Below are 15,084 nucleotides of genomic sequence, written 5' to 3'. Positions count from 1 at the left end.
ATACAGCCTCATATATATATATATAATATATACATATGCATCTAAGTGGGCGCATAAATTAATTTGGTGTATAGCCAAAACATTCTGAATATAGTAAACTACATACACACATACAGCCTCATATATATATATATATAATATAATACATATGGCATAAAGTGGGCGCATAAATATATTGTGTATAGCCAAAACATTCTGAATACATAGTAAACTACATACACACATACAGCCTCATATATATATATATATATATATATACATATGCATCTAAGTGGGCGCATAAATATATTTGTGTATAGCCAAAACATTCTGAATACATAGTAAACTACATACACACATACAGCCTCATATATTATATATAATTATATACATAGCATCTAAGTGGGCGCATAAATATATTTGTGTATAGCCAAAACATTCTGAATACATAGTAAACTACATACACACATACAGCCTCATAATATTATATAATATATTATATACATATGCATCTAAGTGGGCGCATAAATATATTTGTGTATAGCCAAAAAACTTCTGAATACATAGTAAACTACATACACACATACAGCCCCTCATATATATATATATATATATATATACATATGCATCTAAGTGGGCGCATAAATATATTTGTGTATAGCCAAAACATTCTGAATACATAGTAAACTACATACACACATACAGCCTCATATATATATATATATATATATATAAATACATATATATATAGTGTGTGCGTGTGTGTTTTGCTTGGGCATGTGTGTACGTATAATTTGCATTATGTTTGCGGGTAATGTATATTTCCATTAAACGTTATGCAACACTTTTTCAGCTCCCATAGCTGGAAAAAAAATTCTTAGAAATGTTTAGACAATAAAGGAAAGCACTGTGGTGGAAATACTGGCATGCATATACGAAAATCGTAGGTGAATTGAAACTCAGAGTTACTCTGTCATATGCAGAATTAGGAGTAGCTACTGAAGCTCTTGTAAATCAATTGGAATACGTCCCACTTGCCGTTTCATATCAACCTTACAATCTTATTTCTGTATTGCCCACAAGGAGCTAAACACAGAGAGGACAAACAAGGACAGACAAACGGATTGAGTCGATTACATCGACCCCAGTGCGTAACTGGTACTTAATTTATCGACCCCGAAAGGATGAAAGGCAAAGTCGACCTCGGCGGAATTTGAACTCAAAACGTAACGGCAGACGAAATACGGCTACGCATTTCGTCCGGCGTGTTAACGTCTCTGCCAGCTCGCCGCCTTCTTGAACTGGTCTTAACTGCCGTGCCTACTTTCTTGCTGGCTTCCATCAGTTGTCTTGGTCCGCGGTGTAGCCCGAATACGTTCTTTGATAGGAGAGTCGGCGACTCAATTCTGATCTTTCGGGGATTTTTTCGTTTTTTTTACCGGGCAGGAAATATTGAATAAACGAAGGTCAGTTTAAGGGGTGAAGAACTTATCGAATGTCCTTTGTTCTTTAAGAAGCATCGTGTCTTTTGTACAACTCAATTTGTGAAATGATCCCATTATAATCTGCATTTGTAATGTTTGTTTTACGTTCACGATTAGGACGATTATCAGCGAAAACCCGCAGACCTTCCTTTAGCAATAATTCTTTTCAGTTTATGTGGTGAGGGTATTTTATTTTTTAAATTAGTAATCTTACCTTCCTATTTTCTGTCTTGTTTGAATAACTATAGCGTTTATCTGCATATTACGCGAGTTCTTTTCCTCGGCGCATACACTCAAAAGTCATTCTAGTTTAAGCATTGCTTTCAGAACTATCAAGACAAAAGGTCCGTCCAGTTAGCGGAGGAGTTTGTTGAGCACTTGGCATAATTTCCTGTTTCTTGTCACGTATTTGTCCCACTGTAAACGTTACAAGACTTTGTCCGTCTTAGTTTAACTTCCTCATCATGTCGTTTTATAACGTCAAGTATCCAGTGCAACTTCTTCACGATTCCTTTACGCACTACTGCCTCTACTTTGGCTTGATCGCTTCTTTTCAGACATCTTAAATTCAAGGCAAATCCAACGGCACCGGGGATTAATAATCTACAACAAATATGTAGTAAAAAATAAATGGCCCAGTAAAGATTTTCTTTGTGAGGGCAGAGAATTGTCTGATACCCATGGATGTAATAATGGAAATCAGATGGAAATGTGATTGAAGAAGAGGGAATACTACGCGATTACAGTTAACAGTACGGTCACTAGATTTTATTAGCAATTCGCCCCTTGTAATTCTAAATAAACACGCTTTCTCACACGCTCACAAACACACATTCATGCATATATAATTTTTAAAAAATACATCCTTTTAAAGCCTAGCCAGGCTTATGGGTGCAGTTTCCCGGTTTCAATGGCATATGTGTTCCCTAGCTGGACGGGACGTCAGGCCATCGCAGCGTTACTCATCTTTGCCAGCTGAGTGGACTGGAGCAACGTGAAATGAAGTGTTTTGCTCAAGAACAAAACGCGTTGCTCGGTCCAGAAATCGAAACCACAATCTTACGATCATGATGCTGACACCCTAACCACTAAGCCACGCGCCTCCACTCAACCACATATACAAAAATACTAATCCACACCAGTGTTGGCGTACTTGATGATACTATTTGGAGTCAAATGGATTCTAAATTTGCTGGAACAATGGCGTTGATTATGTGGATTGGTTTAGATGTTAGTGATGGTGGGCGTGTATTGTTGGTGGAATGTTAGTCATATTGTTCTTCTTTTTAATCGTATTGTTGTGGGTGTTTGCTCTAAAATCAATCCTCCTAGACCTAAGATAAAAGAAATTTCATTCAACATTTAAAATACACAGGATACCACAGTTTATACTTTCATTTGAAATGGATTTGCTTATCTACTTCATACTACATAATACTGTTTTCTCTCTTCTCGGTTTTATTGGTGTTGTTGATAGAAAGACAAAAATCAAACATGACCGCGCGCGCAAACACACACACACACACACACCACACACACACACACACATATATATATATATATATATATATATATATAAATATATATATATAGCGTCATAGAATCATAAATTCGAAAGAGAAGTACATTCTTAATATTCAAGTGTTGGATATGTTTCTAGAAGTACGCTAATATATTACATTCGCTGCTTATGATTACCTGCTGCAATACGACATTCCGTAAGAGCGGAATTATAAATTGCGACCAGAAATTAACGGTCATTCATTACAGTTACCGTAGGCGCGAAATCCCGTAACCTAAGGGATAATCGTAACACAAGGGATGCATGTGCATCTCTCTCTCTCTCTCTCTCTCTCTCTCTCTCTCTCTCTCTCTCTCTCTCTAGCTGGCTATTATATATATATATATATATATATAATATATGAATTTTGTTTCTCTACTTCAGAAGTCTTTTAGTTAGATTTCGCTGGGGGAACTTCGGGAACTTCTTGAGATTGTAATTACTAGCATGTTCTTTGACATGTCAGATGTAATTGGATAATATTGTTGTATTCTTCATTTCTATATGACTAAGAGAAAAGAGACAGTAATTGAATTTACGTTCAGTAAAGTCACCTTTCATCATCCTTGCATACTGCTGTTACTCTAATTTAAGTTTCGACGTGATGCAGTTGATACTGCTTCAAATATATTCACTTGAGTATTACATAAATGAATTCAGCAACATGCAATTATACTTCTGATGGATATGGGGTAAGCCTCTCTTAAGATAGTTCGCGTGTATTTGAGAAGATATATCACATTCGCGTGTATTTGAGAAGATATATGAGGAATTTATATGTAACACAATAAATACTGGTTTCGGTTATATAATTTTTAGGAATGGTGTATGTTTCATAAATGCTTGTGTATGAAAAGAAGAATGACGATTTAGCGGCATGGCAGTATAAGATGTACAGTAACAGCAGGTGTTAATCAAGTAATCAGGTAACATTGTTACACTCTCTACTGAGAATTTGAGAGGGAGATGCGAAGATCAGAAGTTTACGTATCATTTAGGAAATAGGAACAGCATTCGCTGTGTCGTTAGGAAGTTCCTCTCTAAGTCACTGGGCTCTGTTGTTAGCCTCACTGCGTATCAACTTGGGTAAGTATCTTCTGCTATAGCACCACCTACCCGACCGAAAGCTTGTAAGTGTGGTAGTAGATACGTAAAAATATGAGACGAATCTACTCCAATTGTAGAACGTGTATAATTGAATTATGTATGCACATAAAAGGAATGAAAGCGGATCTAAGGTTCCGGATTATACTCTTTCTGAAAGATCAGGAAATTAAATAAGAGAAAATGATTTAAATGCGGTAGCAAAAAGACAAAGCGCATTCGTAGGTATGTATGTGTGTGTGTGTGTATGTATGTATGTATGTGTGTGTGTGTGTGTGTGTGTGTGTGTGTGTGTGTGTGTGTGTGTGTGTAACGAATATGGGAAACGGAAAGTGGATTTAGCAAGATTCTTAATGAGCGTTTCAACCCATTCTGCATTTGTACCTTACGGGAGGGACATAGTGCTTCCAGGTGTGATACATACATATATATATATATATATATATATATATATATATTATACATACATGCATACATACGCACATACTGCAACAAGCACACACACACACACAGACATGTATTTATATGTGTGTTTGTGTATACACATGCGTGTGTTTTTGCTTCAAGACATATATCAAGATACTTTAATATTAGAATAAGAGAGTGCTCAATACGCTGTAGAAAACACTTTTACGGAATTTCTCAATTAAAATTCTCAGTGACTTCCCACTTTCGCGTTCCTAATCGTCATCACAGCCTGGTTTACTTCCGTTTTGCTGACGCTAAGCATAAGCTGTAACCAGTTGTCCCTTTTGTAGATAGTGTAACAGTAATATAAATTCGGTATATGTTATGCAGAAGGCGGCGAGCTAGCGGAATCGTTAGCACGCCGGGCGAAATGCTTAGCAGTATGTCGTCTGCCGCTACGTTCTGAGTTCAAATTCCGCCGAGGTCGACTTTGCCCTTCATCCATTCGTGGTCGATAAATTAAGTACCAGTTATGCACTGAGGTCGATATAATCGACTTAATCCGTTTATCTGTCCTTGTTTGTCTCTTCTGTGTTTAGCCCCTTGTGGCTAGTAAAGAAATAGGTATATATTACGCAGGCAATAAAATTGATTGAACGGCAAATGACGATAGAAGAAGAGAGAAGGAAATATATTTCACATTGTTTTTGTGGAGAGAATGCGATAGTACAAATAGTTTTTTTCCGGTTTATAAATGATCTTATTGCTTGGCCTCGGCCAAGCATGTATATAATGTGGAGCGTATTTATAAGAATTCGTGTAGCAGATGTTTCAGCTCTCAACTTGTATTATATGGTAACATTGTCTTGACAAATCAAGGTTATTTGTACTGAAAACAGATGTATGTTTTTTTAAATAACAGAACCTGAGACCCAAAGGTGTCAGGTAATGTTAAATAAGTGCTATAGACAGACCATAGTTACGTTCCAGATTCGGTAATATTGCGAATAAAGGGTTCAACTTTTGTTCTATGTCAACGTGTGTATATATGAATCTTTTGTGTAATGAGATTAAACAAAAACCAAGGCTCTATATAGATATTAGAGCATTTATAGATAGAAGGTCTTACAGCTGTTTCTGGGATATTAAACAATATATAATCCGTTGCATACAGAACATTTATATAATGTAAATTCCGCGTCCAACATGAATGTTACTATGAATGTTGTTATTCAGTCTTTGGTCTCCTGAACTCCAGAGCGAGAAAGTCATTCAAGTGGCGTTAAAATACACATATATACTGGCCACGAAAATATCGCGTGGCATTTATGGAAATGCGACAATCACCAAAAATTATATACGTACCACGCGCGCAGATATATGATTAACTAATTCAGTGCAATAATTTGCTCATGGTCCAATTTTGAATATGTGCAAATAATTCTGAATTAACCCGACTATTTCCTTTTTTTCTGATTTTACTCAACCATTAGATCCTCCTTAGCATTTTACGTTCATATATGGCTTCTTTCCATTTCTTATTTGTTCATGCTTTTGCAGTATGTCTGAAGAAAACATGATTGTTAACAAGCTCTCGTAAAAATCAGGGAAGGTTTTTCAGCTAGGTTGCAAACATTAAAATATTTAAATGTATTTCCGTTTGGCTAAGCATGTGAACTTGCATTTTACTATTTGATTTATTTTTGTTGCGAAAGCTGAAGTCAGCATTACTATTACTATCTATCACAAAGACCCTGTTTCTCTCCGTGATTTACCGGTGGAAGTATCTTTGTTTGTTATCTTTTTTTCTGAAATACTTCCGAATATATTTTGTGTGTCTGTTTTGCTTTTCATCAATACTTGAGTTGTAAATGTTGGTAGTCAACTCACTATAGCAAACATCTGTTACAGTTATACCATTACGAGAAACTGCATTAAGATATAAGAAAGCGTAATGCATATAAATATATAAATGAAGAAAGTAATATTTGTTCGTATAAGATATGCGGGAGAATGGGGTGGGAACTAAAAATGTTCCAAACAAAATTAATAATAAAAGCAAGAGCAAAACTTTATGCCACAAAATCCAAATATGTCAAATAGAATTCTCCTACAGCGCTAGTTCAAATATTCTATTCAAGTAAAAAGCAATAAATTTAATAATAATAATAAGTAAATATAAAGAAAATATGGATTTCCTACGAAGAAGTGAAATTCAAAAATGAATATGATAATATATATATATAAATATATATATGTATAAGAATGACACTAAATGAAATCAAAGCTGCTTGTCGTTTACAATGACAGCCATGTCATTCCGAGTATGTAGAATTTAAGAAAAAAATTCTAATGTAAGCAGGTGTCAGAGAAATAAAAAGAAATATAACAGTCGGTTTCCTTAACATTTTCTTTTTATGTTATAAAAATTATTCTTTGAAAGATTGCAAAAGATGTTGATATTAGTAACGGAAAGTACATTCATAGTGCAACCTTCCATTTATCATATTTAGAATACAGCTTTTAAGTCAGAATTTTTATGGTACTGTCTTCGTTGATATACGAATGACTACAAAAGCGAACTGTCTGCTTGAAAAAAAATCGAAAATTTTCTAGGACAATTGAATTTACAATGATAATAACTAAATTAAATCGAGTATGTTTTAGCTCCAGTATAGACAGTTGATCTGCAAGAAATCACACGCTAACATCTATAAAATGAGACACTAGTCTAAATTGGATTCTGCATTATTTAGATATATGGTGTTAAAAAACAATACACAATACTGTTATAGCTGGAAGTGTTTTGACAAGGTTTTTCTTAATCAGCGTTGAACTGGGACTGAACAGCAATAAAAATAACAATACAAATATTCTTTATCTTTTTCTAGTGTGAATGCAGGTCGATTGTAAATAAGTATCGTGTTGTTTCTATCGTTCATTATCTCGAAATCAGTTTTGTCTGAAGAAGTACATCAAAGAAATGTACAGCCGTGAATCTTTCGCTTTTTTCCACCCAGCAAGAAAATCTATTTTAAACGCAATACAAATAAAATTGTTCTTCCGTTTCTTAAGTCTATAGAATACGAGAAATGCAATGGCTTTGCGAAATTTATTCGCGTGGTTACTGTATACAGGTCATATCACAAGAAGTACAAATTTAAGGATAGAGAAAAGGAAACAAACAAACCAACCATAGTGCTTCATCTGCAAAACAGTAAAAAGAAAACGTTTGCCATGTTTCATGGTGATATTTACTCTTTACTCTTTTACTTGTTTCAGTCATTTGACTGCGGCCATGCTGGAGCACCGCCTTTAGTCGAGCAAATCGACCCCGGGACTTATTATATCGGTCTCTTTTGCCGAACCGCTAAGTGACGGGGAGGTAAACACACCAGCATCGGTTGTCAAACAATGCTAGGGGGACAAGCACAGACACACAAACACACACAGACACACACATATATATATATTGGCGTTTTGAGTTCAATTTCCGTTGGTTACGTATGTGGTAGACTTAATTCATCTCTCAGTTACCCGTCACCACTTCCTATACACATACACACACATACACACACATACAAACACACACACACACACAAGTGGCATTTTGCGTACCTTCAGTGAAGTTCAGAGTGTTGTAAATTTGGACGAGTTGTTTCGTTTGAAGATTACTTCCTTTTGCCTCCACCATTCTTTCAGGAAATTCTGTGTAGGAAGCTTTCTTCCTGACAAAATATTAGAATATGTAATACAATACCTGTCATGGTTTTCATGTTTACGCTATGGTCATTACTGATGAAGCCGGCCCACTTTTATGATCACCCTTGAAACATGTGTTCTTGGATAAGATGCAAGTTTCCTCATGATGTGGTTGCATTTTAAAAGTTATTATTTGACTATTGTTTCGACAGATTATGGAGAAGTCCACTTATTGACTTTAATCAGAATCATGGTGTTGGCTTTTGTTAAGTTCCAGATCAGAACTAGAAATAAGAGAACCAACTTTTCAATATCTCATCTTTTTAAATCGAAGTATTCGAATGAAATTTTCTACTATAGGTTGGAATTTGAACGACCACGTTGAGGATCCCTGACTGTGTCAGATGCTATGACATAGCACCTTACTGTTGCCACATAGAACATTCAAATAAAAGCTGTGGAATTAAGAGAAAGAAATACAATACGCTCAGTATATGAATTCTATGAAAAATAAAAGCTGTTTTCTTTTCTATGATACAAAACCACCAAATCATGTCAATAAATTTCACTACACACATTGAAACACAACGCTTGAGAAACTGTAAACCAACTAATTCGAGAATTGCACACCATACAACGAGAGCAAATCTACGGGGGTCTCCAGCTGCTATAAATTACTAATATACTAAATCAACCCGAAATGACAGCTTGCCGCCTCCCGAATGATACACTGTAATCATTGTAACTGTTTTGGACGCTAATATTGATCTCGTCTTGAAACCGTTTGATCTTAGCTATGTTCCTTGTGGGTGGACTTGGGATTAAACAACATTAAAATCAAAGAAATATACCGAACAAGCTCTTCAATATTTGTCGATATCTCGGTGAATATTATCGAACACAATAATAGATATTTATATATATTAAAGTAACGATATAAAAGTAGAGAATCAGAAAGTTATAGGAAAAGACAGAACAAATGAAAGAGGTAAATGCAACATGAAACAGCGAAAGAATTGAAAGTGAGACAATGTTTCTAAGAAAAGAATAACCTTCAATTGCTGTAAACAACACACACATTCATTCCCGATAACATGAATTGAGACAATGAATAACGTAAAATTAAATACAATTTGCCTCGACAAAATACAGGATGTGATAACAGGAACCTCTTTCATTGTAGATTTGCTCGATCAGGCATGGGACTAAATAATTTCGACAACTGCAACAACTTAAATGCTAATATAACTCTAATAGCCGAAGAAAAAAAGAAAAAGGAACAGCTAACGTCAAATCGAGATCCTCTCAATAAGAATACGAAAAGAACTGGAATGAATTTCTTTAGACTAAACGCAGTCATCCAGAAAGCATGATAGAGGAAATTGCAGAAACACTCGAAGCAAAAACATTAATAAAATTTGACATATATCACAAGCCAGCAATAGGTTATATAACATAAGAAAATAGTCTTTTTAATGGTGGAAGATAATCGTGCATTGGAAATAATTATACGAGAAATATATGATATAGATGCAATTGGTATGAAATTAAAAATAAAATGAATGCCAGAACTAAAAACAGTAACTACAGTAACTACAAGTAGTGATGTCGAAAAATAGAAATACACAACAAAACGTAGTCTGGAATCAAAATCTTTAGCAGGAAATTAACCGAAAAAGAAACGTTATAGAAATCTATTTGAAATCGTAAGCAAGTACACAGAAATATCAGCCACTCCTCTGAACAGATATGAATAATAATAATAATAGTAATAATAATAATATATGTATAAAAGAATGTTAACTGAAAACAACGTATGGAATGAACGATAAGATCTACAGACAGTAGGCAAATAATGAGGAAAAAATTGGTATAGGATAATATATATATAAGAAAGAAAGCCAAATAAAATGCTTCAAGATGATAAACAAAGAGTTTACAAGGATTAAAGCCACATAACCATAAAAGTACAGAATCTCTCAGACGAGTAGAAAGAAACGTTTGTAGATAAATACGTGAAGTAGAAATATCCCATAAAAAACAAAGCAAACACTCTGCATAACAAAGGATAAAAATTAACCACAGAATCGTACAAACACAATGGAAGCTATAACGTAAAATGGCAAATGAAAGTTATTGGTATATGCAAAGTTCAAAATGTCAGGAGAAAATGTCTGCTATTCTTACACAGAAGCATCGCGTAATGCTCTAATTTTATAACTCGTGCACAACAGAGAACAGACAGTAAAGCGTATGTATATATATATATATATATATGTATATATATATATATATATATATATATGTGTATGTATATGTATGTATGTGTATATGTTTGTATGCATATTTGTATGTAAGTGTATTTATATGTTTATATGTATATATGTTTTTATATTTGTAGGTATATGTATGTATGTATATTTGTGTGTGTATATGTTGGTATATATGCATATGTGTATATATATGTATGCATGTGTGTATATATGTATGTATGCATGTGTTTTATATATATATATATATATATCTACGTGAGTGTGTGTGTGATGTTATAACACACACACACAGGTTTTATTGTCTCGGGAAGCTGGAACAATGCAAGAAATAATAATAGTAGATATTGTATTTTAACATCTCACAGTAAGGATCCCTTCGCAGGATATCTTGGAATTAATGCGGTGGCGAGCTGACTTCTTTGTTCTACCCCGTTCTCACCGAAACAAGATGAATATACAAACGCAATATTTATTTTTATCTGACTCTATAAGAGTAATTTCATATTAAAATGAAATATTACTTTATCGTATTTGTAGAATAAAGTTTTGATGATTCTATAACAGGAACAACGTTGACAGTGACCTCGAATTTTGTGCTTCCCTAACAGTTGTCGAGTAGTCTGAAAATAAAGTGCTGGCTGAAACATTTAAGTCCGTGTCAACACTCTTTGCCTTTATTATAAATGTGTGCTCGTTCGTTTATGTGTGTATATGTTTATGTAGTAAAATGTCATTAAGAACGTGGGTACAAAGTTTTACCCCCTAATTTTTTCTCTCTTTGACTTCCAAAATTATTATTCTTAATATTTGATAACATGTAATATATGAAACAGTCTCTAAAACATACTTCTGTACCTTTTCCAACTTTATCTACCATACATATATATATATGCAAACGGGAAGCTGTAATTGAAGTAGATGGTGAATATGCTCCGGAAGAATCATTTAAAGATGTTTTTATTAGGTGCTGTTATTGTTTTTGTTGAATAGATTTATGGAAAAAGCCGCAGTAATAATTATATAATGCGCCAACCCAATCGTTTGAAATTTTTCTGTATTGGTTGTGATCATTTACATATTTGAGAATTGTTGTCTATATACGTATTAGATTTAATATATACATTTTAGTATATGTTTCTTTTATATATCAAGGGTGGAATATAACGTGAATAAATATCACTTTTCGCAGTAAATCCTACTATTATTCAACAGTTAAAGAGAAACGCCTTCTGCTTGTGGCTTTTAAATTACTTTTAAGTTGGAATCAAATCAGCCTGGAAACTTACATGGTGGGCTTTTAAATTTATTTTTAACATATGAAATTACTAACATCAAAGATAATACCCAACATCTCCATAATTCCTGTACGCCATTGAGAAAATTAGCACTCGTGCTTAAATATGCACTTAACTCATTTGTTATCACATGTCTGTCGAAATATATTGCATAGATTTCAAATAATTGCTAAAGTAATGAGAGATGCAGTAAAATACTCGTGTTGTTATTAGACTAAGCTTCGGAGCATAAATTAACATAATCTTCTGGGGAAATTTAAAACATCTCATTTCATTATATTTCATCATAAAACAGAGCTTGTGTTCAACCGTGTATGTATATATATATAGGCGCAGGAGTGGCTGTGTGGTAAGTAGCTTGCTTACCAACCACATGGTTCCGGGTTCAGTCCCACTGCGTGGCATCTTGGGCAAGTGTCTTCTACTATAGCCTCGGGCCGACCAATGCCTTGTGAGTGGATTTGGTAGACGGAAACTGAAAGAAGCCCGTCGTATATATGTATATATATGTGTGTATATGTTTGTGTGTCTGTGTTTGTCCCCCAGCATTGCTTGACAACCGATGCTGGTGTGTGTACGTCCCCGTCACTTAGCAGTTCGGCAAAAGAGACCGATAGAATAAGTACTGGGATTACAAAGAATAAGTTCCGGGGTCGATTTGCTCGACTAAAGGCGGTGCTCCAGCATGGCCGCAGTCAAATGACTGAAACAAGTAAAAGAGTATATATATATATATATATATATATAAGAGAGAGAGAGAGAGAGAGAGAGAGAGAGGAGCTAGGTAATATATAGACAGACTGACATAGATGAAATACGTTATACAAGATTGGTAAAGAGAGACAAAAGCAGTACTACTTCAAATAGCAATGCATTTCGCATATTTAAAACAGATATACAATTGAGAGTTGGTATTCGACATATAATATTAAAAGATAAATATCTGAAATTGTACACAGCATTGGTGGTATTCCTAAATGAGTATTTCTCCCTACTTGAATTTCGTTAGTAGCGAGAATCTACGGAAAATAATGCTTGCTGGATGACGTTACACACCAACTGATATATATATATATATATATATATATATATATAGTTCATAAGAACCCTCCCTTCCTCAGTAATAAATTTATCACTGACAAAGGGAGGGTTCTTATGAACTAACCCTGAAATCGGTCCGATATGATAATAATGGAATGTTTAAGAAATTTCTGTCGACCTTTTTTGAGTATCGTGCGTATTGTGATAAATTATATGGTTATGGACAGGGTGTCTAATTTCGGCATATTTGGCATTAGAAAATATTTTCGTTTGCCCTTATTTATGAGTTGTATATATATATATAATATGGATTAGAGATAAAACGACTATTATGCAACAGAAACAGTGATATATTTTATATATGTATACTGTGAAATTTGATTTAATGCTAAATTGAATTTTTCCCTGTAAGTTTGGAGTTATAATCAATATTATTATTATCATTATTATTATTAATATTATTATTATGCTTATTATTATTATTATTATTATTATTATTATTATGCTTATTATTTTTATTATTATTATCATTATTATCATTATTTTATATATATATATGTATATATCACGTTATTGATACCAAGAGCGAACGACGTTTGAAATAGTGCTGAAATAATATTTTGAAACAGTACATCAATATTTAGGATTCGGTTCTTTGTTATTACCCCCAGCCAATTGCCACCAGTCAAATGAATAAACGAGACGATATCACATTTCCCTTAAAAATGGTTAGATCTCTATTAGCGTCATTTTTATTGAAGTAAATGAATTCCATATTTTCTACTAAATACTTCATGTTAACGTGTCCCGCGGAGAGAGGATGCGAAAAATTACTGCCACGTAAAAGAGCCAACGATATGAAATTCTCTATCAGATGCTTCTGTCACATCTGTAATATCGTATGCTTATTTCTGAAAACTTTGCATGAAAGATCAAGGCGTCTTTTGCAGCACGCTTCCTTCTTTTAGAATATGTTGCTGTTCTATTCACATCTATCATCATACATTTTTCTGGCACTAGCTCAATACGGACAGCATCAAAATTGCTGCCAGTGAAAAGACACCGTTTTAAAATAATTCCACAAGTGTAAAAAAAAAGAAAAACAATATAAAAATTTCCTACTGACAAATATGCCAAGGTCACCTTCAATCAAATCAGTTTTACTCTATCAAAACACAGACTGTAAAAGACAATACATTCAATAATGAAATGCTGGGAATATAAGAATTGCGTTCATGTCTATATGTATATTAGAATAGAAGCACACACATCAATAAATGCTTCATTATTATTCTTAAATTTGCTCAACAATAACAAACGTAATTCAATTGTTATGAACTCAGACATACACTATTATATCTATATATATACAAGCATATATGCGTATAGAATATATGTGTGTGTGTGTACGCTTTCACAGGAAGAAATATATGCATGAGAACTTATATGAATATACAGGCATACTCTTCTTTCCATGTCTAAAAAGAAAACTCATTACGACTTCGTGCACTGAAAAATCACCAGCTTCTTATATCGATCATTATCGAGTCGTCTTATCTTCTCCTGATCTTCATACATTTTATTTTTCACCTGCATACTTGGTGATTGCATTTGCTCTTTGAACACGTTCCAATCTAAGCGAATTTAGACCCAACCCCTCGTTATCAAATAGGATCTCTTTTTATATATTTTCTTCTTCGATTCCTATCTGTTTGTATCATTTTGTTCCTTACAAAAGACGAAAATAACCTCCTATAAGGGCCTATTAGAAACGCTAGATTTTGACATTTATTTTCACAATGTCTATACTACGCATGTACTGTACTCGTTCTTATCCTTAACAGCGTAGATCACCTATCGTGACCTATTGCTCCAAAAGTCTCGTTATTTAAACTACATCCATTATGGAGGGACACCATGAACAGAAAGCAGAACTATTGAAATATTCGAACTAATGTCTGAGGAGATGTGTCGTGTATCATTACTCCATATTGTTGCAGCGGTGAAGTAGTGGAATCGTCACGCACTGGGTAACAAGGTTAAGGATATTTCTTCAGGCGTTACGTTCTGAGTTCAAGTCCTGTCAACACCAGCTTTGCATTTCGTTCTTTTGAGGTCGATAAGATAAGTAATACTTCGACTATTCACCTTCCTCAAAATGCTAGGCCTTATGGCGATGAAAGAAAACATTTGGTTGTCTTCCTTATGAAAAACGTTGCAGTTTCTGAAATTTATTG

The sequence above is a fragment of the Octopus sinensis genome, linkage group LG25, assembly GCF_006345805.1.
Source record: "Octopus sinensis linkage group LG25, ASM634580v1, whole genome shotgun sequence".
Taxonomy (NCBI): Eukaryota; Metazoa; Mollusca; class Cephalopoda; order Octopoda; family Octopodidae; genus Octopus; species Octopus sinensis.
The sequence above is the reverse complement of the archived record's forward strand: the minus strand, read 5'-3'. Positions refer to the sequence as shown.